This window comes from Chanodichthys erythropterus, chromosome 16 (genome assembly GCF_024489055.1).
Source record: "Chanodichthys erythropterus isolate Z2021 chromosome 16, ASM2448905v1, whole genome shotgun sequence".
NCBI classification, from domain to species: Eukaryota; Metazoa; Chordata; class Actinopteri; order Cypriniformes; family Xenocyprididae; genus Chanodichthys; species Chanodichthys erythropterus.
The window spans coordinates 38,484,256-38,510,801 of NC_090236.1; the positions used below are offsets into that span (position 1 = coordinate 38,484,256).

General features: G+C 39.6%; 1 pseudogene; it reads right to left on the bottom strand.

Moving 5' to 3' along the window:
* Positions 1 to 5,036: 5,036 nt before the first annotated feature.
* Positions 5,037 to 26,546, bottom strand: part of LOC137002568 (protein NLRC3-like) — a 30,533-nt pseudogene continuing 9,023 nt past the window's right edge.

Sequence of the window (26,546 nt, forward strand, 5' to 3'; positions counted from 1 at the left end):
TCAACGTCTTACATTAAGTCTCCACCCATTACAGTAGCGGCCATTTTGAAAAGTACAGTATTTGTTTTTTTCGCTTCTCCTCCTTCAAAATTTGTCCAATTTTGTCCAATCTTTGATCAGATTATCTTTGGACTGAGCCGCACAGAAATGACTGAACAGATTTTTTTTATTCATCTTTGTTCAAAGGTTATGATGTCACGAAGTTAACGAGGTCGACCCAAAATTAGTATAGAGGCTGTATCTCGGCCAAACTTTGAGCAATCGAAACAAAAATTGGTACCCTTCATCAGAACCATGGTCTGAGGGTCTATGCCAAACTTGGGAACAGCGCCACCTACAGGTCATGAGATATGAAAAATGGCTATTTTGGCCAATAACTTTTGAACACTTTATTAGAAAATCAAGATCTTGGTGTCTATGGATTCCTTGGATCGTGCCGAATAAGACGATACCGATTCTGTCAATATTGGATGAATCACGTGTCCGCCATTTTGAATTTTGTCATAAATTGCGATATCTTTTAAACAATTTGACATATCTTCACAAAAATTGGTATGTATGACCTTTAGAAGGTCGTGAAGGTACCTGAGAAGTTTCAGCACAGCGCCACCTACTGTTCCACAGATGTAATGATTATTTCAAAAACGCTTATAACTTTTGAAAACACTTTCCAAAATGTGTATGCTTCATGTCATTTTATTCCCTGGCTTATGCCGATTCCGACAATGTATAATTTGTCATTTTCCTTAAATGTACCTGTCTGCCGTATTGAAGTAAATGAAAAACAGTTTTTTCGCTACTCCTCCTACAAATTTTGGTCAATTTTGTCCAAAATCAGCTCAGATGATCTTTGGACCGAGCCGCACAGAAATGACTGAACAGATTTTTGATATTCACTACCATTTCCGAGATATTCATCTCTGAATGTGACCTTGCTTGTGTTTTTTGTCTTATGCTAGTTAGCTTAGCACAGTAATTGCTTAGCATGCTAAACTATTGCTATTCTTTCTAATGTGGTCTTCAGTCAACAGGTTAACCAAAACTTTGTTGGCATTAAATAACTTTGCATACTAATATGGTTAACATGCTATGAAGCTTTTTTTTTTTTTGTGAACTCTTTCTCACACTGAAACCTCTGCTTAGCATACTGATGAACTTGCATGGCTGATTAGCTCAATGTGTTACGCCACGGATCCCGAATGCTCTGCATCGTGGGTTTGAAACTCAGTGTGACACATGCCCAGACCGCATGAGGTACTGTGGCAGGAAAAGATGCAGAACTTGTGTCTGTTCTAGGCATTCTGCCTAAAACTGGTCTAATCTGAAGCTATCACATGCAATTCCTTTATGTCCAAATTCGTAGTTATTCTTCTTCCCCCTGTATGGTAATCAATGAACCATAAGAAGGAAAATTATCAAATTTGGCATGCTTGTAGTGATAGTAATTAAAAGTAATTTGACCAACTTTGGAGTATCTAGGACTAAGTCTATAGCGCCACCACCAGTTCAAATATTCACTTTTTTAAAGGTTATAACTTTTGAACCCTTTGTTCCAGAAAAATGAATGTCAATACAACTGATTCCTCTCTTCATACTGATCACATTCAATATCTTACATTAAGTCTCCACCCAGTACAGTAGTGGCCATTTTGAAAAGTACAGTATTCCGTTTTTTCGCTACTCCTCCTTCAAAATTTGTCCAATTTTGTCCAAACTTTGATCAGGTGATCTTTGGTCTGAGCCGCACAGAAATGACTGAACAGATTTTTTTTATTCATCTTTGTTCAAAAGTTATGATGTCACGAAGTTAACGAGGTTGACCCAGAATTGCTATAGAGGCTGTATCTCGGCCAAACTTTGAGCAATCAAAACTAAAATTGGTACACTTGATCAAGACCATGATCTGAGGTTCCATGCCAAATTTGGGAACAGCGCCACCTACAGGTCATGAGATCTGAAAAATGGCTATTTTGGCCAATAACTTTTGAACACTTTATTAGAAAATCAAGATCTTGGTGTCTATGGATTCCCTGTGCCATGCCGAATCCGAGGATATCAAATTCGTCAACATCGGATGAACCAAGTGTCCGCCATTTTGAATTTTGTCATAAATTGCAATAACTTTTAAACAATTTGACATATCATCACAAAATTTGGTACATATGACCATCAGAGTGTCCTGAAGGTACATGAGAAGTTTCAGCACAGCGCCACCTAGTGTTCCACAGATATAATGATTTTTGCAAAATTGCTTATAACTTTTGAAAACATTATCCAAAATTTGTCTGCTTTATGTAATTTTATTCCCTGGTTTATGCCGATTCCGACAATGTGTCATTTGTCATTTTCCTTAAATGTACCTGTCTGCCATATTGAATTAAATCAAAAACAGTTTTTTCGCTACTCCTCCCACAAATTTTGGTCAATTTTGTCCAAAATCAGCTCAGATGATCTTTGGACCGAGCCGCACAGAAATGACTGAACGGATTTTTGATATTCGCTACCATTCCCGAGATATTCATCTCTGAATGTGACCTTGCTTGTGTTTGTTGTCTTATACTAGTTAGCTTAGCACAGTAATTGCTTAGCATTCTAAACTATTGCTATTCTTTCTAATGTGGTCTTCAGTCAACAGGTTAACCAAAACTTAGTTGGCATTAAATAACTTTGCATACTAATATGGTTAACATGCTATGAAGCTTTTTTTTTTTGTGAACTCTTTCTCACACTGAAACCTCTGCTTAGCATACTGATGAACTTGCATGGCTGATTAGCTCAATGTGTTACGCCACGGATCCCGAATGCTCTGCATCGTGGGTTCGAAACTCAGTGTGACACATGCCCAGACCGCATGAGGTACTGTGGCAGGAAAAGATGCAGAACTTGTGTCTGTTCTAGGCATTCTGCCTAAAACTGGTCTAATCTGAAGCTATCACATGCAATTCCTTTATGTCCAAATTCGTAGTTATTCTTCTTCCCCCTGTATGGTAATCAATGAACCATAAGAAGGAAAATTACCAAATTTGGCATGCTTGTAGTGATAGTAATTAAAAGTAATTTGACCAACTTTGGAGTATCTAGGACTAAGTCTATAGCGCCACCACCAGTTCAAATATTCACTTTTGTAAAGGTTATAACTTTTGAACCCTTTGTTCCAGAAAAATGAATGTCAATACAACTGATTCCTCTCTTCATACTGATCACATTCAATATCTTACATTAAGACTCCACCCAGTACAGTAGTGGCCATTTTGAAAAGTACAGTATTCCATTTTTTCTCTACTCCTCCTACAATTTTTGTCCAATTTTGTCCAAAATCAGCTCAGGTGATCTTTGGACCGAGCCGCACAGAAATGACTGAACGGATTTTTGATATTCGCTACCATTCCCAAGATATTCATCTCTGAATGTGACCTTGCTTGTGATTGTTGTCTTATGCTAGTTAGCTTAGCATGCTAATTGCTTAGCATGCTAACCAGTTGTCATTCTCTTTAATGTGGCTCTTCAGCTATCAAGTTAACCATGAGCTTCATTAGCATTAAGTTAGCTTAGCATGCTAATATGGTTAGCATGCTAAGTAATGCTTTTTTGTAAATTCTTTCTTACACTAAAAGTTCTCTTCCACAGATTGTTGAATGTGCATCCTCAAGTAGCTCAATGTGTAAAGCCAGTTACCTGATGAGCTCTGCACCCCAAGTTAGTGGGTTCGAATCCCAGGTGGAGCGGTTTTATGAAATAGTGTGTTTTGATTCCTTTACTGCCTCTTGGATTAGAAATAAATGCTTTTTGTTTCATGCTGTGTTCATTTTCATCTAAGCTTATGTACATTCTGAGTTCATTTTCGCCCGTAATTCTGAACCAGCTGTTTCATGTTTGTTCATTTTCTGCTGTTTTTCCTCTTCCTGCTCTGTATTGCGCTACAGCATGATGAGCTGCAGAATGATCTAAAGTAGTTATTAAATATAACATTCAGTGCAGTTTTATAAAAATTCTTCATTTTGAGTTCATTTTCACATGAACTAATGAACTTCGGCAGGTGTGCCAACATTCACCTGCACAGTGGTGCAATGAGATGAGGAATGGACACTGGACTCAGAGGTTGTGGGTTCGAATCCCGTGTGGGGTTCCTTTATACAATTGTGTGTAATGAGTCATTTTGATACCTTTTTTTACCCAAATAAGCATTGTACTAATCTTTATTCCTCTTGAATGAGATACAAGTGTTTTTAGTTCATTCCCTGTTCATTCTCTGAACTTCTATTGATTTTCATTTCATTTCCACCTGTCCTTCTGAACCAGCTGTTTTGCATGTACATTCAATTTCTGCTGTTTTTGCTCTTCCTGCTCCGTATTGCGCTACTGCCCCTTCTGGGGCTTGGCCCCGAATTGCTGCTTGCAGCTATATTTATTTTATATTATTGATTGATAATTATACACTTAATCCACAGAGTAATTGTTGTTTAACAATTACCAATTTAAGCTTTTAGTTGAAGTATATATACAGTTAATTTGTAATATAAATAAGCTTTAGCCTCAATATACAAAGCTGTGAACACTTTTAAATTTTAAAACAGTATACTGTTCATCATATATTTATATTTTGCTGTAAATTCAACACAAAATGTACATAACCCTGCAGTAATGCCTATTTTTTGGATAGTGCAGAGAATGAAACATTACAAATTAAAAGTTCATATGAAAGCAACACTACAATAAGGGGGTGTAAAAGTTTGAACAGAATGATCTGTAAAATGTGATGCATCTTATGTAGCTTCTTAAGGGCAGAACTAAATTAAAAAAGACCAATTTACACAATCATAAATAAACAAGCATCATGAATTAATAAGCATTTAGGATATGACAGAAGAACAGTGGGATATTATTGTCATAAAGTTCTGTAAAGTATTTATTTTGGTCATTTTAGTGAATCAAGACTAACACTGAATGTTTTTAAGGTTATATTTAGCTCCTGTGGTTAAGACGTGCTAAAAAGTAGATTGAACTTAATGGAATATATTAAAATTGTGTGGTAGAAATTCCCTCTCTGCACCTGACTTAAGTTACCTCAGTGCCTCTGTGTGTCCCAGACATCTGAGATTGACCCGATCCCAAACCAGGGAACCTGACGTGATTTACGTGACATGTCTATCTACTTCACACCACACGTGACCCCAATCATAAATATTATTCTCAGGTGGTTCCCTCTCTGACAGTGTTCTCTGGACTCTATCATTCAGAAACTGGATCTCCTGCTGCACTGCAGTAACAGACACGACTCCAGACAATGCCTTGCTTTAATCATGGCCAGGAGCATCTCAGACAAATCTAAGAAAACCCACTGGCAAAAAGATGACAACAGTTTGTATAGGACTTTTCTCTAATATAATTGGCTGTTCATATATACAATTTAGCAACCGCTTTCCTGTGTCACAAGCCAAAAGTTAAAATTTGATTGGCTCAGGTTGTTGCTCAAGTTATAAATGTTAAATATAATATTCATACAGCAATACAACATTTTAATCATTATGGATGAGTTCAATCCAAACATTATTATATTTGTAGGTCTGATACTGAAGAGCCTGAAGATTTCTGCTGACAGACTCATCTGAGCTTCTTCCTCCTGTTCACCTTTAAATAAAACTAAACCATCATTTGTCTGAATACTAAAGCAACATTAATTATTCAATATCACGTTTCTAACACACATGCTAACACACATGCTGCTTTATTTCATTGTGAAGTCTGAGTCTCTTCCATCTGTATGAAACACATTTACACATTAATCACACATTTATTTCTCCTCATAGACACAGTAGTGAGACTCTTCTGTGGATCACCTGATGATTTCTGCTCCTCTCATGATGATTTCACAGATTTTAACCATGATGTAAACAATCCACCAGAGGTGTTTGGTGATTGATCATTTACTCTGTAAGGTGAAACAGAAGAGAAAACAATCAGTGTTCAGAGGAACAAAGTGCAAATTATTCACTGTTTTTTGTTTTCACACAAACCCTTTGTTGCAATAAAGATTAATGATAATTTCCTTTCACAAAATCTGAAAGGTTTGTTCACATATCAGAGTAAATGAAGATCTCTTTTATATCACATTGATGTTTCCTCACCTCAGGTCACAGTTTGAGTCTCGTAACACGTCTCTGAGCCGCTTTGAGTCTCTGATCATATTCCATCTCAGATCAAGATCTTTTAAAAACTGCAGTGCTTTTGAGTTAGTCAAAGACTGAGTTAAAGAAGAAACATCTGTAATGCCACAGTCCAGTAGACTAGAAAGACACAAACAGAGGAAGAGAGATTATCTTACAAACAAATCATTAAGGTGAAAATGTTTCACAAATATAATGTGAACTCAGACTCATTGTGAGATATTGAGTATAAAGTGTTTTAGTTTAAACTGTTAAAGTGATTTTAATAATTTTGATTCTTGTATGTGAAGAATGTTACTGACCTCAATCTCTCCAGTTTACAGTGTGAATCCTTCAGTACGTCACATAAGTGCTTCACTGCAGAGTCTCCTAGTTTATTCCCGCTCAGGTCCAGCTCTCTCAGGTGTGACGGGTTTGATTTCAGAGCTGAAGTCAGGATGACACACTGTTTCTCTGTAATACTGCAGTCACTCAGACTGAAGACAGAGAAATAACAATAGTTCACATCTATGATGATCATCTTATTGAAGAGCTTCAGCAGCATTTAGTTTCCAATAGTCTGTTTTGAAACCCAGTTACACTAGTTCTGTGTGCTGGGAAATACTGTTTCTTCTCTTTCAATTCAACGATTTATTTGATCTCTCTATTCCTTATTCTCTGTTGAAAAGGCAGTTTTCTGCATGTACACAATCAGTACATCATATCGAATGCTGGAAATTAAACAATTAATAAAAAGATTAAAAAATAAATAAATAAATAAAGTGACCAGTAGGAAACCCCAGAAATTTCACTGCTATAAAGAATGAAACATAAGCTCTGCTGTCTTAAAATAAATAAACTTCAATCTCACTGTAACTGCTGTACAGTATAATGATACTAACTGTAGTTTCTCCAGCTTGAATTGTGGGTTCATCAGTAGATCACTGAGGTTTTTCACTCCAGAGTCTCCTAGTTCATTCCAGCTCAGGTTCAGCTTTCTCAGGTGTGACGGGTTTGATTTCAGAGCTGAAGTCAGGATGACACACTGTTCCTTGTAGTTGATTTAGTGAAAAGTATCATTAGTCCAGTATAAATGTAACATTTTAGAATAATCTGTTTGTGTATCAGTTTTGTTGTGTTTTATCATCATGGTGTTGCTGTCTGTGTGTGTTCCCTAGTTAGTGTTCTTGGTTGTTAATTAGTTCCTGCAGCTGTTCAGTTTTACCTTGATTCTTGATTTTACAGACTCTGTCTGTGTATTTAAACTCTTAGTTCTGTCTGTTCATTGTTCTGTCGTTTATGTTGAAGTGGTTGTGTTTTATCTCTCCTACATGTTAGATTTGTGATTAAAGACGGTGTTATTGTATTCTCCATCGTCGTGAGCTTCATTACAACCAGCCATTCATGACAATTTGTTACACTGTTTTTTAGTCTGTTCTCACTTCTGTCTTGTTTCACAGCAAAGATTTGTCAGATTTCAGCATATGAAACTATTTTACAGCCACAAAGTTTAAAATGCTTTAAAGTTTAATGCTCTTTTCACTGATACACATACAAACCTGTTAATTAAAACCATTTCTGAATCTTTCTTCAGATGGAGATGCAGCACCACAAATTATGTGACTTGTGCCCTGTTGACTTAAAATAAACTAAACAGTAAATACAGTATAATGATACTAACTGTAGTTTCTCCAGCTTGAATTGTGGGTTCATCAGTAGATCACTGAGGTTTTTCACTCCAGAGTCTCCTAGTCCATTCCAGCTCAGGTTCAGCTCTCTCAGGTGTGACGGGTTTGATTTCAGAGCTGAAGTCAGAGCAGAACAACATTCATCTGTCATATAACAGCAGCTTAACCTACATTAGCAGAGGGAGAGAAAAAAAGTAGAAAATAATGCATGCTGTTGTCATTTTCACAGATCCGCGTTTTTGACGTTTACACAGAGATGATAATAGTATAATTTACTAAATGTGTTTATGTCGGTTGTTTTCAGACACATTGTCGACTCACTAACACTTTACAATAATCTTTCATTTGTTAACATTAACTACATTAGTTAACATGAACCAGTGATGAACAATAATAGTACAGCATTTAATAACCTTAATGTATGTTTCAACATTTACTAATACAGTGAATAATTGTATAAACATCGAAAGATTAGTTCGCTTTCAAATAAAAATTTCCTGATAATTTACTCACCCCTATGTCATCCAAGATGTTCATGTCTTTCTTTCTTCAGTTGAAAGAAATGAAGGTTTTTGATGAAAACATTCCAGGATTTTTCTCCTTGTAGTGGACTTCAATGGCCTCCAGATGGTTGAAGGTCAAAATTACAGTTTCAGTGCAGCTTCAAGGAGAAGGAGAAAAATCCTGGAATGTTTTCATCAAAAACCTTCATTTCTTTTCGACTGAAGAAAGAAAGACATGAACATCTTGGATGACATGGAGGTGAGTAAATTATCAGGAAAATTTTATTTGAAAGCGAACTAATCCTTTAACAGACTAAGGAATAAAATTATTTCCTTAAGAAGAAAATTAAACAGGTTTTGTAAAAGGAAGTTCATTTGAAACGGCACATTCGGACAGGACTAAAATCACTGAGAAGCTCTGGTAATAATTACTTTACCCCACCTCTACATGTACAACTTATCCTGTCTGAATGGAAAATAAAAAACTAATTTCACCAGATCACAAAATACTAAGGTGAAAATGTTTCACAAATATAATGTGAACTCAGAGTCATTGTGAGATATTGAGTATAAAGTGTTTTAGTTTAAACTGTTAAAGTGATTTTAATCATTTTGTTTCTTATATGTGAAGAATGTTACTGACCTCAATCTCTCCAGTTTACAGTGTGAATCCTTCAGTACGTCACACAAGTGCTTCACTCCTGTGTTTCCTAGTTTATTCCAGCTCAGGTCCAGCTCTCTCAGGTGTGATGGGTTTGATTTCAGAGCTGAAGTCAGGATGACACACTGTGTCTCTGTAATTCTGCATTCACTCAGACTGAAGACAGAGAAATAACAATAGTTCACATCTATGATGATCATCTTATTGAAGAGCTTCAGCAGCATTTAGTTTCCAATAGTCTGTTTTGAAACCCAGTTACACTAGTTCTGTGTGCTGAAGATACTGTTTCTTCTCTTTCATTTTTAACTATTTATTTGATCTCTCTATTCTTTATTCTCTGTTGAAAAGACAGATTTCTGCATGCACACAATCAGTATAACGTATCAATATGCTGGAAATTCAACAATTACTAACTAGATAAAAAAAAAAAAATCTTAAAAATGTGATGCTTCACAATTCAGTTTTCAGATCATACAATGCAAATGTAAAAATTGAACCAGATGTTAATTTAAAAAAAAAAAAAAAAAAAAAAAAAAAACATTTTGTGTACTTGTTCAACAAATACTTTTGCTAAATTATGACTTTAGAAACAATCATTTGAATAAATGAAATATAACCTATTTTTCCATTCTTTGTCTTGTAATTTCCCCCGTGGGCTGTACCATTATCACAGGCACTAGACTACTGTCATTTCATTGATTTAACTGTTATATTTACACTGCATCAATGTTTAGGAGTAGTGTAGTAAAAAAAAGCTCAAGAGCAGCAGTGCTTGCTAAGATCCTTCACGTGAATCTAACATGACAGAGAAAAATTGAGTTGAATTTCCCCTTTGGGGATTAATAAAGTAAATCAATCAATCGATCAATCAATAAAAAAGACTACCAAGCAAAAATTTACAAAATAATCAACCATAATTTAAAAAAAAATTTTGTTAGGTTTTTAGCTCTCGTCTCTAATAACATTTTTATACAGTAAAGATGCAGATGTTTTCTCTAGCGGGCATTGTTCGTTACTACGGTAACAGCTTGAGCTTCTGCACCTCACACGATTCTCGTTAGCTTGAAATGCCCTTAAATCCAGCAGTTATTAACTCTGTTCATCACAGTAGAGGCAGTTCGCCGGGGATGAGGCGAATCTGATATATCTATAGTGCTGCAAGTCAAGAGCACTGTGATTTATTTATTTATTTTCAATTATTATATATTTCAATAAATAAATACAAATACCTGGCCACTGATTTGGCACATTGCCCATCTTGTTTATATTTATTTATTGACTAATTCGTTATTACTTTATTTCATTTCATGCCTGTAGTGTACCCAAATAATTTGGGAATTCAACATTGGATAATGAACTGACATAAATCGTATAGTGCTCTTGACTTGCAGCACTATAGCTATATGAAATATTGTAGTCTACAACAAACCAGAGCTAAAAACCTTTTTTTTAATGATGCTTAATGTTTTGTATATTTTCGTTTGGTAGTCTTTTTTTCTTTCATGCTAGATTGATGTGAAGCGATCTGTCCTCCATCTGCTGTCTATCCCACTGAAAATGAACTGGGATCTCGTGATTGTTCTGTACCACGTAAAATGCATCCCCCTAGGTAAATACAAACAAGCTGAGTAATGTGCTAAATCAGCCAGGTCACAGGAATTCAACTTTTCCCAGCTGTTAACGTGACCAATCCGGGACTGCCTTATATTCAGCACAGTTATTAGGCTATATTAATGCAGGTCCCCTTCGAACGAATTGGCATGGACCTCATCGGGCCATTAGAGCGATCAGCGAGAGGGCATCGTTTTGCATTAGTCATTGTGGATTATGCAACACGATATCCAGAAGCAGTGGCTCTCCGCAACATTTCCGCTAAGAGTGTTGCGGACGCCCTCTTCAGTTTAATCTCCCGAGTGGGGATTCCGAAAGAAATCCTCACTGATCAAGGCACGGCGTTTATGTCACGTATGCTACGCGAACTGTACGAATTGTTGGGCATTAAATCGATTCGAACCAGCGTCTTTCACCCACAAACGGACGGGTTGGTCGAACGTTTTAATCGCACGCTTAAATCCATGATTCGTAAGTTCGTTCAAGAAGACGCCAAAAATTGGGATAAATGGTTGGAACCCCTGTTGTTCGCTGTGCGAGAGGTCCCGCAAGCCTCCACTGGGTTTTCCCCCTTCGAGCTTCTCTTTGGGCGCCACCCCCGCGGGGTGTTGGATGTCCTAAGAGAGTCTTGGGAGGACGGACCATCTCAATCGAAAAATGAAATTCAGTATGTGCTGGACTTGAGAACAAAACTCCACACTTTGGGGTGGCTATCTATGGAGAATTTGTTACAAGCCCAGGACAGACAGTGCCGGTTGTATGACAGGGGAACTAATCTGCGTAAATTTACACCGGGAGAGAAAGTACTCGTATTACTCCCCACGACAAGCTCAAATTACTGGCGAAGTGGCAAGGACCGTTTGAGGTCACACGGCGAGTTGGTGATCTCGATTATGACGTAATACGGTCCGACAGGAGAGGGGCACGTCAAATTTATCACCTCAACCTCCTGAAAAAGTGGAGTGAGGCGGAGTCAGTGATGCTGGCGACGGTGATTAGCGGAGAGGATGATCTCGGGCCAGAGGCGAATGTAAAAAAACCCTCTCTCTGGCCCCGGGGGGAGATCACCTTTCGCCCTCACAGCTCACTGATGTTTCCAAATTACAGGCTGAGTTTGCCGACGGGTTTTCTCCCCTACCGGGCCGTACTGACCTCATTCAGCACCACATCGAGACAGAGCCGGGAGTGGTGATTCGCAGCCGGCCGTATAGGTTACCTGAACACAAAAAAAAAGTGGTTTGGGCAGAATTAGAGGCAATGCTTGAAATGGGGGTAATAGAGGAATCCAGCAGTAACTGGGCGAGCCCGATAGTTTTGGTTCCCAAAACGGACGGCTCAGTGCGGTTCTGTGTGGATTATCGCAAGGTGAATGCAGTGTCGAAATTCGACACGTATCCAATGCCGCGTGTGGACGAATTGCTTGACCGGCTTGGTACAGCTTGCTTTTATTCGACACTGGACTTAACGAAAGGGTATTGGCAGATCCCCTTGTCTCCATTATCCAAAGAAAAGACCGCTTTAACGAAGCCGTTTTGATTACACCAATTCGTGACCCTTCCGTTCGGGCTGTTCGGGGCACCGGCTACCTTTCAGCGACTCATGGACAAGATCTTACGGCCCCATGCTGCGTATGTGGCTGCCTATCTGGATGACATTATTATTTTAGTAACGATTGGCAGCGGCATATGCAGCATTTGAGGGCTGTCCTGAGGTCGCTGAGAGGAGCTGGGCTCACGGCCAACCCGAAGAAGTGCGCAATTGGGCGTGTGGAAGTAAGGTATCTGGGCTTCCACTTGGGATATGGACAGGTGCGTCCCCAAATTGATAAGACAGCAGCGGTTGCAACCTGTCCGCGTCCCAAGACCAAAAAGGAGGTCAGACAGTTCCTCGGGCTGGCGGGATATTACAGGAGGTTTGTTCCTAATTATTCGGACCTCACCAGCCCGTTGACTGATCTGACTAAAAAGGATGCACCAGATACGGTCCAGTGGACGGAGCTGTGCCAGCAGGCCTTCACCCAGGTGAAGGCTGCTTTATGTGGCGGGCCGTTACTTCAGGCCGGACGGCTCCCCGTCCTGAGTCGGGCGGTGGGGGTATGTGGCGAGGGGGGCGTGGTTTAACGGGGTCTGCAACAGGAGGGAGTGTTTGGGGATGTGCGGTGATTGAACGGGTTGAATGTGAATCACGAACACCTGTTTCTCGTTCCAGTAATTTCTGTCATATATGTGAATCAACTTACTTTGTTGTGTATTTTCAATATAAAAATGTGTTTTGTGTTTTTATAAACAAAAAATGCTATGTGAAAGTTTGAAACAGAAAACTGTAATTTTCATCTTGCCACTTTCTTGGTAAAGAAAACGGCATTTTACTAAAATTAATCAAAATGGAGTTATAGCGTTTTGGGACCAAACTCTTCATTTATTAATTTATATTTAGACATTATGAATGATAATAATAAAAGTTAATATTATCAGCATCTCAACTCAAGCTCAGTGCTTTACTGTCAGCCCTCAGGGGCTGGTGCCACCTAGAACTCAATGGCACCGTCCGCAAATGATAGTCTGGAGTCCTGCAATGGTTCTTGAGGTCAGAAAAGTATAACAATGTTAAAAGAATGTTGTCTGTGGTATATTTTCACCGCAAAACAACGAGAAATACTACAAATATTGCCACAAATTTTGAGAAAAGCCACTGCAAATTCAGCCATTTTAGGCCGCAAAAAAAAAAAAAAGTCCCATGAAATCCTGAAACTGAACAAAGCATTTCAGTGGGTTTAAACAGATCACAGCAGATTTAGTTCACAAATAACTGACAGTCGCACACTCAGTCAGAGGATCCCACAGTTCAGTTCACTGGAGACTCCCTCCGATTGGATCATTGAATCACTGATTTGTTGACTCGAGAACAGCTGAAATACGATCAGTCTGGTCTTATTTTAAAAGTGACTTTTTTCTGCTTTAAAGATGTTTTCTTTGGATCATTTGACTACTCAAACGAGAATGTAGGTAAGTATTACATAATTAGTTGGTTAATTCATGTTTGTGTTTTTTTGTTTTAATTTTGTTTTAATTTTTTCATGCCTATAATTCTCACAGTCTTGCTCCTCATGTGATCTTTTCATGTGCTCCCCCTGTTCATGTGTCACGTTCTGGAGTGTGTTTCCCAAAGCTAACTATGGTCGCAAGTTCCATCGTTACCAACAGAGTTCAATGGGACTTACGGCCATGGTTCACCAACGATGCTTTCAGGAAACGCATCCCTGATTGGTTCCTTGTTTCACGTGTCTAACCCTAACACTTACAGTATGTGTCCACTGTCACGGGGCAGGTGCAGCAGAGCGAGCATTTTCAATTCATTCCTATGGAAGTCAAACTTTATGCTCACGAGGTGCATTGTGGGATTGTGAAGCTCGACTTCCATAGGAATGAATTGCCCCGCGCCAGTGGTCACCTACCGATAGGCTTGTTCGCCTTGATGCAGCGGCGTAGAGACCAACAAGTGGCTGACTTAAAGCAGTGTATGCCGGTAAGAAATTTTGTCCGACTGGAGACAGCGCCGATGCCATGTGACTGTGACGTATGGCTTCAAGGTGCCGTGAAAGCGATTCGAGATCAGCCGGCTGAGGCAGCCAGCTCAGTTTCTGAAGAGGAGCTGCACGAGCTCTGATGACGACACAGCTGTTTCACGATTGGCCGGATTCACCACATGACAACGATCACGTGTGTTTTGTGTTCCACTAATGCTCACAAATCTCAATTTTTATAACAGTTAAAACTCTTTTCATGTAGTTGTGATGTTATGCTGTGTCATATTTATCAAGATAAAATGTATTAAAAAATGTAGACACCACTACATTGGTATTTAAATAATATATGGTCATGTTGAACTTTATTCTTGTAAAAACTGACGCTGTAAGCAGTACATAAAGTATTGAATGAAAACGTCTCTGAAACATCAGTGTATTAGTCAAATATTGCATTTATTTCACTTTAGCTGTGATAAAGTATGCAAATGCAGTGCGAGCGTCATACGGGAAGCAGAAAGTGTTGACGTGAAGTCTGTTTTCAGCTCCTGTACGCGCCTACTCTCATTGATCGGTTATATCCAGCCGCAGCCGATGTCGAACACACCTCTTGTGTTCATGTTCATTGTGTTCAGCTGTTTCTTGTTTGTTTATTAGTGTCTGTGTGTATGTACTGTATAGTCCTAATGTTACCATTGCTTGTTGTCTGTCTTTGTTCCCTGTAACTGCTGTTGGTTTATGTTCATGTTTCTTAGTCAAGTCTTTCTTTGTTATTTTAATTGTGTTCACATTTATTTGAATAAAGCTGCACTTGTGTTCAGTCAACTTGCCTTCGGTGGATCTTATTACAGGCAGATACTGATCACAGATTTTTGAAATGTACTTGTTCAAAACTTATAGTATAAGCTGCACCAAAATTAGACATTTAACAACTTGTGAAATACAAACATTACAGAAAATTTATAGCAGTTATGAACAATTCTGATGTCACAAATTTGTTTCACACCAGCAATCAGTAAATCATTCAGCAGTCATGTTCAAAAAGAGCATCAGTATATACACACTTATATTTAATTTACACTGAATTAACCTGTGAAAGTTAGGAAAGACATCTCTGTGTTTATAGAGGAGCTGTTTTCTCAATCTATCACTTATTTGAAGAGTTTTCTGAGCTCTGGAAGAAAATCACTTATCTCCCTCTACAGTAACTGAAATAATTATTCACCCATGATCAAACTGTCTTAGTCAAATATTTAAAACTTGATGTCACGTTTCTTCACATTGTTGTGGCTCTGTGTGATGCTGAGAAAAACTGCTCTGACTCAAATACGTGAGGAAATATCAGATACAGTAACATTACAATTAAAATTAATGTAATATTTTTAAAGTCCCTGTAAAGTCGTTTTAAAGTATGTGTTCTGAGTTTGTCACACCGCAGAAAAATGTGCTATTAACCACCCAGCCAAATTTGAATGATTAAAAAAATCTGCAAGTAAATGAAATAAGTTATCAATATCTCGAAAAAATAGGCAGCGCTGTCTGCTTTCAAACGCCGGGGGCGTGTCCGCTGTCGGCGCTGAAACCACGCCCACTCGCGAGAGCATACTCATGCATAAAAAAAAAAAGAATCATTTAGAGGGTTGCAAATTTTAGTACAGTTACTGTGGACTACCTACTAATTATAACATACGCAAACTCAGAAACTTACACTCATTGGTGGGCACGTACTGCCGACTGTTGTCGAGTCGAGTCATTATAACAACCATGTAATATGCATTTGCGTGACGAAGGCATTACTAGCTAAATGTGCAAAGGGCCGTATGACTGTAATGACACTCGAGATTGAGCAAGTGAACCGCTGTAGAGTTAGAGGCGGCGCCACGCTCGGTGCGTCATCGACAGTTATATAGTGTTAGGGGAGGGGCTATGCTCAGGGGTCCAAGTGCGTCATCAGACCCCCATTTTAGCTCCACCCAAAAAATCCTGAGCAGAGACTTGGTGAAAAACTGTTTAACGCTTTAACTTCACAATTAAGCATTACACAATTCACAGTCTTTGAAATGTGTTTCAGCAATACATTTGTAATATTTATAAAGTGTTTAGAAAGAATTCTCAGAATTGACTTTAAAATAACAATACTCACATCAGTGCGTTGAGTCGACAGTGTTTATCCTGCAGTAGAGCAGCGATCTGATTCACTCGTGTGTCTCCTAGTTCATGTTCACTCAGATTCAGCTCTCTCTGGAGTAACGGGTTTTTACCCACAACTCTCTCCAAATACTGACAGGCTTCATCTGCAGCAGCACTCAAAAACCTGCAGAAGAGTCAATTCAGTTCTCAAATAAATGCCTGTTGCATTACAAAAATGACTGATAAGATACAAAAACTTGAAAAAAAAGGGGGGGAAAAAGAAAATAAATTTCTGTCATTATTTACTCACCCTTATGTCGTTCCACATCCATAAGACCTTTGTTCATCTTCAGAACACAAATTAAGATATTTTTGATAAAATCTCCTCCATAGACAGCAATTTAACCACCACTTTCAAGGTCCAGAAAGGTACTAAAGACATTGTTAAAATAGTCCATGTGACTGCAGTAGTTCAACCTTAATTTTATGAAGTGACAAGAATACTTGACAAAATGTCTTAATTTGCATTCTTAAGATGAACGAAGGTCTTATTGGTGTGTCTGAATGACATGAGGGTGAGTAATTAAGTTTAGTGTAGTTTAGAGCTTTATTTATCCCCTAGGGAATTAATTTAGAGTCTCATGGTGCTTCACATATATAATGCATATACATTCAAAAAATCTAAATACATAAAAAAGGGGGAAAAAAAGAAAATATAATAATAATCAGCCAGATTTATTACATAAGCGAATTGCTTCAGGCACAAAAGTAAATTTATAATGCTTTGTAGAACATCTAATTGTCCTTAAACATCGCCCCAAGGGCATCCACTCAAAGTCCAAATGCAATGGATGTGTGCTATCTCCTATTATTTTGTGTGCCATCCTCAGCACTTTCTGTTCATAGTTAGATGTGAGGCTTCGTAAGGAAACTCCTATAATTTTTGTACACATATTCACAATACCTTGCAAATTATTTTTGTTATTGGTAGACAGTGATGAAAACCAACAAATAAAAGAAAAAGACAAAATACTTTCAATTAATGAATTGTAAAATGACCCGAGGATACCTTTCTGTACACTGACAGAATTAAACTTTCTCAGCATAAACAGTCTCTAGTTCGACTTTTTAACAATTGCATCATAATATTGGTCAAACTTCAACTTGTCAAAAAAATCATTTCTTGGTACTTATATTCCTCCACAACATCCACTTATGTACCATTAATGACCACATGTTGAAGCGCCCGTGCTCTTTTACTAAAATTAACAATCATCTCTTTGGTTTTTGACACATTCAGATCTAATTTCTTACTACTACACCAAGAAATAATGACAGAATTTATTTTTATTTTTGGGTGAACTTACCCTTTAATTATTGTTCTAAAGCTCACTAGATCATGATTTTCAGTATGAATACAGAGTGTGAAATTAAGGCCTCAAGATCTTTCTGGTTTTTAAGCAAAAGGTGTGAGAAACATCAGCAGAGAAAACTGGCTTGTGAAACTGCATGTTTGTGAATATCTGTAGACTCATAGACCAGGGGCCTGTACCATTACAGGTAACTTTCAGATTAGTTTTCTCCAATCCTGGGTTTTAGGTACCATGACAGAAACTTGGCTTTTACCGGTGTTCATCGCCATGGTAACTTACACTCCACGGCTAACCTGCTCCGGGGCAGGACGTGTTCTGGATTAGAGATCTCAAACTGAAATTGGACCAATCAGATGTAAGGTATAAGTGACACTGACACACCCAACACAATAAAGTCACTCCCCCAGTTTCTCTTCCTCCAAATTAAAGGTCATTATATAGCAAAAACAAATATTTAATGATGAAATTGTCTGGTTTTAATGATAATTACTATATTTAATGATTTATATGATTTGTGTAATTATATGATCTATATTTTTATTAATATATTACATACACATGCAAGTTTAGTTTAACAGTTGTTATTAAGCATTTAGTTTCAATGAATATTAATATATACAGATCATATTTAATATAAATAAGGTGTATATATACTCTTTAAATATGACTACATGTGACCTTGTATATTTGAGTTTATATCGCTATATATTATCAACTATATAAACTAACATCACAAACTTCACTTGCACTGATAGAGAAAGATAATTTCTTTTATATTATTAAATTCTTCATCTTCAGCAAAAGAGTTTTGAATCACGCCGACTCTTGCAAGAAGTGAAACATTGTTTCTCTCTGTTGCAAGGCATGTGATTGGCTGTTCACCACTGATGTCACGCATTCATATGCACACGCTCCACAAACTCAGGATCAAAGTCTGAGTTGACAGAGAAAGTTGGTGATCAGCATTATGGTAACAACAACAAAACCGAATTGGAGTGGTTTGGTTTTGTCAACTCGAAACTAATCCTATAACGTTGAGTTTGTTCACCTACCATCATGGTACAGGCCCCTGCTGTAGAGAGATACAGAGAACCTGGACTTGATGAAAAACAATTGTGTTCAGAAAACAATTTGACAGAAAGATTATCTAGAATTTTTAATGAGAAGTGTGCACCAAACAAAACTGTGCATGTTAATTGTCAAGGTATACCATACGCCAGAATAGCACATATACTGACCCATAATGTCTATTTGACCTGTAGCTTGAGTCACAACTAAACTGTTGATGGTTATCATCATCATGTCAGAACCTGCAGCATCTGATCTTGATCATTTTGATGCAACAAACAGCTTATTGTAAAAAATAATATATTTGTTATGAATATTTAGCCTGCATATAACTAATCTTGTTAATTATTTCATCCCGTCTCACCTCAGTGTCTTCAGCTGACAGTTTGGATCCTGTAGTAAATCATTGAGCTCCTTCATTCCTGATTGTCCAGGATCATTTCCTGTGAGATCCAGTTCTATCAGGTGTGAAGGGTTTGATCTCAGAGCTGAAGCCAGAGCTTTATAACCTTCTTCTGTTACACTGCAGTTAGAGAGTCTAGAACAGGAATGAAAACATTTAGGCACAGTTTCACAGACATGGCTTAGCCTAAGCCAGGATTAGGCCTTAGTTTAATTAGGATATTTAAATAGCTTTTATAAATGTACACTGAGAAAACAAAACAAAAAAAAAAAAAACATTACTGTTGCGCATCTTGAGACAAAACAATGGCACTGACATATTTTAATAACTTGCTTCGAGTTATAACAGCTCAAACATGCAATTTAGTCTTGAACTAGCTTAAGTCTTGTCTGTGAAACCGGTGGTTAGCTGACTAATCAGTTAAACCTGAACAATATAAATCCTCAAAGTGAATTTTATTTTGTTATTTGTACAAATGTATTAAAAGTTAGTTGCAAAAACTGTCAAGTGAATATGGAGGCAAACAAAAGGAAAAAGAATGAAAGATAATCTCTGCGTATCTCTATGAATTACTACACAGAGGTACACAATAATATAAGAATGATGTTTCTTTCGTCTCTGATAGACCATCTTCTCTTTAATTAAAAAAACAACAACAACAAAAAAACACATTCATTATATCTAGCCAAATTTCATATGTAAGATTCTTCTTATGGTAAAATGCAAATGCCGTTAAGACCGAAATAGTATGAGAAGTAAACATGCACACACTCGCATTGCTAAAGCTCACAGGCGCCATCTTGTGCACAGAGTACATTTTGGTCTTTAACATTAGATCTTTCCTTCTCTTGGAACAAAACGAATGCTTGATGTCAATTCAATATTATTCTTAATGAAAAACACAACAACAATATAATAGTACAATGACAAACTTGCTTATATTAAACATCAAACTTTTATCAACAAAACAAATAGGACTGATGACATGGTATACCTGGTAATAAAAGGTCTTTGGATTTTCCCCTTAATTTAAAACTAATGCTTAGTTTGTGGTTCATTAATATTAATGAAAAGACGTTAACAATAAATTTGCTTATATTAAACACTGGACTTTTGTTAACAAAATTAATTAGATGATATGGTATACCCGCATTTTAACAGATGAAAAAAGACCTGTGGATTTTAAAATAAATGCTTAGTTTGTGGGTCATTTAAAAAAAAAATAAAATCACTTACATTAAACAAAGAAATGCATCTTTTATTAACAAAAGTTCTCTTTAGATTTTGCCTCTGACATCATCTTGTAAGTCACCACATCTCATTCTCGTCATGTGACTATTGGGGCTTGACTTACCTCAGTATCTCCAATTTACAGTTTAAATTCTTCAGCCCAGTGCAGAGCAGCTTCACTCCTGAATCCTGGAGATTATTATGGTTCATGTTCAGCTCTTTCAGATTGGTATCTGATCCAAGAACTGCAGCCAGAGCTGGACAGCTTTTTTTAGTTAAGTTACAATTATTTAACCTACAAGGGAAATAAATAACATCACAGAATTAGATGGAACACATGCATTTTTCTATATATAAATATATATATTTTTTACACAAACAGCATATATACAGTAAAGAGGCTGAGCTAAACTAACATTCCTCTTCAAAAACTAGTATTTCTTGTACATTAATATTTTTTATTCAGTGACAAATTACAAATTTCCTAGACCTATATAAAATTAAACATGTTTGAAAAAAAAAAAAAAAAATTATATATATTATATATATATATATATATATATATATATATATATATATATTAGAGTCCTGCACGGGTCCTGTTTGATAAATCTGCACCCGCCCTACACCCACAATTATTAACAGCACACCCGACCCGATATCCAACAGAAACACTAATTTTAGCCCGCACCCCACCCATTTGACATAAAAACCACAACCCTAACCGCACCCGCATTAAATCTCCTATATCAGGTAAAATATTTTTTTCATGTAGCCTAACACAAGCAATAAATCCCTTTAATTTTTATAAATCTATATAGGCATTATATGTCACTGCATCTAATTAAACATTGCATTAAACAACAGAATGTTTTCAAAAGAATGTTTTAGTAGGGCTATTTAACTGTAAGCTTAAAGCTAGTAAATATTTTATCACATTCACTTAGCATTTAAACACGGTTGTCTCTTCTAAAACTAAGCAATGTTTACCTGTCCGCTGCTGATCTTTTTTGTAGCAGTGTGAAAAATATTCTAAAACTTTTATTCAAAATGTAAGTAGCATATATTAAATACATAAAGCGAGCAAAGCACACTCCCTTTAATAATCACTATAGCTTTCAATCAGATGCCACGCAATCTGTCACCTGATGGAGTTTGGGTTCTTGCCACTGTTGCCTTTGGCTTGCTTAATTGGGGACACTTAATATTCCGTAATTTACTTGACTGCACTGACACTATTGGATGAGACAGTTCATAATTTTATACCGTGTTAAAAGCCTTTCACTATAATTAAAAAAAAAAAAAAAACTCCATTCACATGTACACATATTCTTGCTATGAAATCTTTAATGATTTAAGTAAAGCTAAGATCACTTAAACCTAAGAACCTAAGAAATTGTCTTTGGTATTAATATGTTAATATGTTAATCATTTACTGGATTTAAGTTATTGAGGTTTTCTTGATTATTTATAGTGGTCAACTGATATGGCCAATGGCAATATCTTACAGAGTAAGGTGACCAATGGGTGAAATATCATTAATATAAAAAATACCCATAACAATTGCTTTAATAAAGTATATATTTATTTTACTAATTTAGAAATCATTTCATTTTAACTTGATAAAAAAATATTTGTAGAAAAACCATCTTAAATATGTACATCAAATATGATCCAGGCTTTTCATAAATGTTTATTTGTAAATCCCTCAATCATCAATGTATTGCAGTACACATACAATTAAAACTACAGAATGACTCATAAAAATAAACAAATTTTTCCTTCCTCAAGTATGAGTATGAGCCAATATATAATTCTACGAGTCATCACTATAGAATAATGTAGATAAATGCATTTTCCAGATGAAAGCAAAACAAAACATGTTAAATGACTTACAGAGCTCTTCTGGAGGTTTTGATGACTGCCGATAATCTAATGAGACACACATCTGATTTCTTGAATTTCTGAAGCTCAAACTCCTCCAGCTCTTCCTCTGATGTCAACAACACAAAGACCAAAGCAGACCACTGAGCAGGTGAAAGGTCACCAGATGAGAGACTTCCTTTGCTAAGGTGGGTCTGAATCTCGTTCACCAGAGTTTGGTCGTTCAGTTCATTCAGACAGTAGAACAGATTGATGGATCTCTCTGCAGACAGATTACCTTCTAATTTCTGCTTGATGTACTGAACTATTTCCTTGTTGCTCTGGTCATTGGCGTCTTGCTGTGTCAACAGACCCCGTAAGAGTCGTCGATTGGACTGGACTGACAGACCGAGGAGGAAGCGAAGGAAAAGGTCCAGGTGTCCATTGTCACTCTCGAGCGCCTCGTCCACTGCAGTCTTGAGAAAATCAATCATGGTTTCATTTTTGTTTTCCTGTTCTGTAGACTCATGAACAAACACACTTTTCTTGTTGATGTCTAGAAACAGATGTGCATAAAGGGCTGCAATAAACTCTTGAATGCTCAAGTGAACAAAGCAGTACATGCTACCAAAAATGATCCCTGTTTCCTCCTTAAAGTTCTGGGTACACATGCCTGAGTACACTGATGCCTTATAGACGTCAAAACCACAGGCTTCCAGGTCTGTGTCATAGAAGATCACATTGTTTCTTTGCAGCTCATGAAATGCCAGTTTTCCCAGTGAAATGATGGCATCTTTATCCCAGGAAATATCTTCTGCGTATTCTCCATCATATTTTCGGCGGCTCTGCTGGATCTGAAAGCGGAGAAAGTGTGTGTACATTTGTGTCAGAGTCTTGGGAGTGTCTTTAGTATTTGATTCCTGTAGTGTTTTAGAGATCTCATCAGCCTGATTGTTTTTCACATCATTATTTCTTTTCTCCTCCAGAATGTTCTGGAGAACAGTGGCTGAAATCCAGCAGAAGACTGGGATGTGGCACATGATAAAGAGACTCTTTGATTTTTTAACATGATCAATGATTGTTTTTGCCTGATTCTGATCCGTTAATCTTTTTTTGAAGTACTCTTCCTTTTGTGCATCACTGAATCCTCGTATCTCTGTCAGACGGTCGATACAGTCAGGAGGAATCTTACTGGCAGCTGCTGGTCTGGTGGTGATCCAGATGAGAGCAGAAGGAAGCAGATTTCCCTTCATGAGGTTCATTAGGAGAACATCCAGAGAGGCTGGTGACGATACATCACTCCACGTCTCATTACAATCAAACTTCAGAGGAAGGCGACATTCGTCTAATCCATCAAGGATGAACAGGACTTTGAACTGATTCCTTCTTGTAAGGTTCAGTCCTTTTGTCTCTGGGAAAAAATGAGTTATAAGGTCCATCAAACTTAGTTTTTATTTCTCTTTTAAGTTCAAATCTCTGAATGGAAGAGGAAATATGAAACTGATATCTTGATTTTCTTTTCCTTCAGCCCAGTCCAGAACAAACTTTTGCACAGAGACGGATTTTCCGATGCCAGCGACTCCTTTTGTCAGTACAGTTCGGATCTTCTTGTCTTGTTCAGGAGCTTCAAACAGTTCCCTTTCAGTCGGTCACGTTCGACGTACGTCAGTAGTGACCGACGAATTGGGATATCGCTTAGAGAGCCCTATCATCTTCGTGTAAACTAAAACAAGCCAATGGAATTGGCGTGCGATATTTGCATAATGCGCACCGCCCCCGACAGGTGTATATAAATAGGAAGCGGATGCAATCGCACTCTGTCTTTCGCTTCGGAGCCATTCACTGGTGTCCTGTTTTAGAAGACTCCTTTCTTCGTTTGTTTTATGCTAAAACATTGCCTCAGAAGAGGATTTACAGCGAGCTTTCAGTGCTGGTGAAAGGGCACGTTCAGCGAGGTCGCGAGTCTCCGAGGAGCTGAGCTATAAGCTCGAAAACTGCTGTTTTCACAGCAACACAAAGAGTGTGTGCGTGTGTAGCGATTTGGGCCGGTTCCTCGGTGTGTCAGGGAGTGGTGTACCTGACACATCGCGTCGCTCCCTGGGTGCTTCAGCACGAGTGAGTTGACTTCCCCTTCTAAAAGAGCTTTACAGACGAACCCTGACAGTATGTCATTTCGTCTGTGCGTTAATGGGTGCGGTCGTTCCCTGGTCCCTGCTGATGGGCACAATCGTTGCATCTCGTGTTTGGGCATTCTGCACGCTGAAGCAGCTTTTGTGGATGGTTCATGTTCCCATTGCGGGAACATGACTATCGCGATGCTGAGGTCGAGACTCTCCTTCCTGAAGTCTCAGGAAGCGGGGGTCCCCTCTCCTATGCCGCGTACGACCGTTTTTTCCGGCCCCGGGAACCGGAATGACGGTACGGCGCTGTATAGGAAGGGTGACCTGAGGATTACGGTCAGGGCTTCCCCGCCGAGCGGAAACGCTCCTCGGGCCCCTGCCGCCTCATCAGCACCGCAACCCATCGTGCCACCGTTGGTTTCCGCTGGGCCCTCTACGGACTGTCCAGCCGTTACCTTTGGTGTGCCGGCGGCGGATCGGATGTCGATCGCTGCATCGGAAGGTGAGCCTGAGTCCTCGGGGGAGGATTCGGACGCGCTGCCGCCCGGGACGGTAGCGTTGCCCGAGTCGGATCCCGAGCTCACGGCTGTGCTCTCCCGGGCCGCCTTGTGCGTCGGGCTTGAGTGGAACCCTCCACCCTGTCCCGGCCCATCTCGGTTGGACGATTGGTACTTGGGGGGGGTCGCGCTGGTCAAATCCAGCGTCCCGCCCCAATGCCTTTCTTCCCGGAGGTACACGATGAGGTGACCAGGTCTTGGCAAGCTCCGCATGGGGCTCGTACAGGGCCTGGTCCCTTGTCCGCCTTCACCTCCCTGGACGGTGGGCTAGCCAGGGGGTACGCGAGGATCCCGCCAGTCGAGCGGTCTGTTGCGACGCAGTTGTGTCCAACGGCCGCTGGCTGGCGCGGTGAGCCGCGTCTCCCGTCCCAGGCCTGTGAATTCTCAGCCGGTCTGACTGAGAAAGCTTACAGTGCCTGTGGGCAGGCTGCCTCTGCCCTGCACGCGATGGCCCTTTTGCTGGTCTATCAGGCAAAAGCGCTGTCGCAGATGCCCCAGGAAGGTCCTGACCAACAGCTGCTTGGGGAGCTGCGCGCTGCCACTGACCTTGCCCTCCGGGCAACGAAGGTGACAGCGCGTTCTGTTGGCCAGGCGATGTCTACTCTGGTAGCCCAGCAACGCCACCTCTGGCTGACCTTGGCAGACATGAGGGAGACCGACAAACGTCGGTTCCTGGATTCCCCCGTGTCTCCGGTCGGCCTTTTCGGCGACGCGGTGGAGAGCTGTGCCCAACAGTTCTCCGCTGCACAGAAGCAGGTTGAGGCTATCAGACATGTCATGCCACGGCGGTCCGCTGCTGCCTCCACCCAGCCGCCCGTGGCTCAGCCTCAGCCCGCTCGTCGCCGAGGGCGCCCGCCTGCGTCTTCCTCCGCCCCTGCTAAGTTGGCAAAGCAGCAGCCTACACCAGCCAAACAGCAGGGTGCCGGTCGCAGACGTGGTGCCCAGCCCGTCTCTGCCAACCAGGTGGCAAGCGGTCGGGGTAAACTCGGCCCGGAGACGGGCGACCTGGAGCGGAAGGTTCCTGCCCTTTGGGAGAGTATTCCATCTGCTCTCCCACCCCCGGAGGAGGGCCGGGGGGATTTTGTGGCGGCTGTCCATCTACCGCCGCTGGCTTCCGGAGTCCAGCGGTACCCACTTTGCCACAAAAAGAGCAGTTTCCTCAAACTCCAGGTCACAAGAGGGCGCGTTCGCCAGTGTGCCAGGCCCCGCCTCGCCACTCGCAACCCCCTCCCATTCCGCCAGTAGGCGGCAGTGTGATGGCGCAGACCGCGTCCCTTGCGCCGTCTCCCATTCGCACTGCTGCCTCGCAGAGTCCGACCTCACTCCGGGCCGCTTCCATGCCGTCCGAGTCGGGTCCCTCTCTGCCTTGCTGCCCCACCCCCGGTGCGTCTGTGGTTCAAGATGCTCACGCAGAAGCGCATTTTCGAATGCGTCCGTCCCCGGGATTGGTTTGCAGCAATAGACCTGAAGGACGCGTACTTTCATGTCTCGATTCTGCCTCGACACAGACCCTTCCTCCGGTTTGCGTTCGAGGGTCGGGCATATCAGTACAAAGTCCTACCCTTCGGGCTGGCCCTGTCACCCCGCGTCTTTACGAAGGTTGCGGAGGCGGCCATTGTTCCCCTCAAGGAACAGGGCGTTCGTATTCTCAACTATCTCGACGACTGGCTGAT